The sequence below is a fragment of the Schistocerca cancellata genome, chromosome 4 (assembly GCF_023864275.1).
Source record: "Schistocerca cancellata isolate TAMUIC-IGC-003103 chromosome 4, iqSchCanc2.1, whole genome shotgun sequence".
Lineage (NCBI taxonomy): Eukaryota > Metazoa > Arthropoda > Insecta > Orthoptera > Acrididae > Schistocerca > Schistocerca cancellata.
Genome location: NC_064629.1, coordinates 566,915,698 through 566,917,632, shown reverse-complemented (window position 1 = coordinate 566,917,632; position 1,935 = coordinate 566,915,698).

The following is a 1,935-nucleotide window of genomic DNA, read 5'->3' as shown; positions in this document are numbered from 1 at the left end:
CATGCGAAAATTTGAAGCTTTAAGGGACAATAGTAACACATTTCATTCTAAACCGTGGATTGAACGATTAGATCAACCTTTACAACCCACACGGTTATTAAGACACAGAACAGAATTTATAAGTGTGTTATTAGAAGAAGAAACTGAGACTACCATTAAGACACAAAACAGAATTTCTGTGTGGCTGTTTAGAAGAAAAAACTGTGACAAAAATGAGGCACACAGTGTTAAGATGTTAGTCACACAGAGAAATCAAGGAAACATTTCTGGCACACTACTGATTGAAGGCAACATACGACAGGATCAAGAATGAAATCACTATGGCTAGGAATTTAGCAGGATCTGGTTTCTGGAGCCCTATCATTTCTCCATCACAATACAGTATATTGTTTTTGATGTAATATTTGGAATCAAAAAACTTGTATAAAAGCCAACTAGTACAACATTGCTATACCTGTCTTGTACAGGTACATTCAAGCTTTTTTGGAACAGATGACTTTCCACTCAACTGAAATAAGTGGTTCATTTCATATTAACAAAATATTACACTCCTGGAAATGGAAAAAAGAACACATTGACACCGGTGTGTCAGACCCACCATACTTGCTCCGGACACTGCGAGAGGGCTGTACAAGCAATGATCACACGCACGGCACAGCGGACACACCAGGAACCGCGGTGTTGGCCGTCGAATGGCGCTAGCTGCGCAGCATTTGTGCACCGCCGCCGTCAGTGTCAGCCAGTTTGCCGTGGCATACGGAGCTCCATCGCAGTCTTTAACACTGGTAGCATGCCGCGACAGCGTGGACGTGAACCGTATGTGCAGTTGACGGACTTTGAGCGAGGGCGTATAGTGGGCATGCGGGAGGCCGGGTGGACGTACCGCCGAATTGCTCAACACGTGGGGCGTGAGGTCTCCACAGTACATCGATGTTGTCGCCAGTGGTCGGCGGAAGGTGCACGTGCCCGTCGACCTGGGACCGGACCGCAGCGACGCACGGATGCACGCCAAGACCGTAGGATCCTACGCAGTGCCGTAGGGGACCGCACCGCCACTTCCCAGCAAATTAGGGACACTGTTGCTCCTGGGGTATCGGCGAGGACCATTCGCAACCGTCTCCATGAAGCTGGGCTACGGTCCCGCACACCGTTAGGCCGTCTTCCGCTCACGCCCCAACATCGTGCAGCCCGCCTCCAGTGGTGTCGCGACAGGCGTGAATGGAGGGACGAATGGAGACGTGTCGTCTTCAGCGATGAGAGTCGCTTCTGCCTTGGTGCCAGTGATGGTCGTATGCGTGTTTGGCGCCGTGCAGGTGAGCGCCACAATCAGGACTGCATACGACCGAGGCACACAGGGCCAACACCCGGCATCATGGTGTGGGGAGCGATCTCCTACACTGGCCGTACACCACTGGTGATCGTCGAGGGGACACTGAATAGTGCACGGTACATCCAAACCGTCATCGAGCCCATCGTTCTACCATTCCTAGACCGGCAAGGGAACTTGCTGTTCCAACAGGACAATGCACGTCCGCATGTATCCTGTGCCACCCAACATGCTCTAGAAGGTGTAAGTCAACTACCCTGGCCAGCAAGATCTCCGGATCTGTCCCCCATTGAGCATGTTTGGAACTGGATGAAGCGTCGTCTCACGCGGTCTGCACGTCCAGCACGAATGCTGGTCCAACTGAGGCGCCAGGTGGAAATGGCATGGCAAGCCGTTCCACAGGACTACATCCAGCATCTCTACGATCGTCTCCATGGGAGAATAGCAGCCTGCATTGCTGCGAAAGGTGGATATACACTGTACTAGTGCCGACATTGTGCATGCTCTGTTGCCTGTGTCTATGTGCCTGTGGTTCTGTCAGTGTGATCATGTGATGTATCTGACCCCAGGAATGTGTCAATAAAGTTTCCCCTTCCTGGGACAATGCA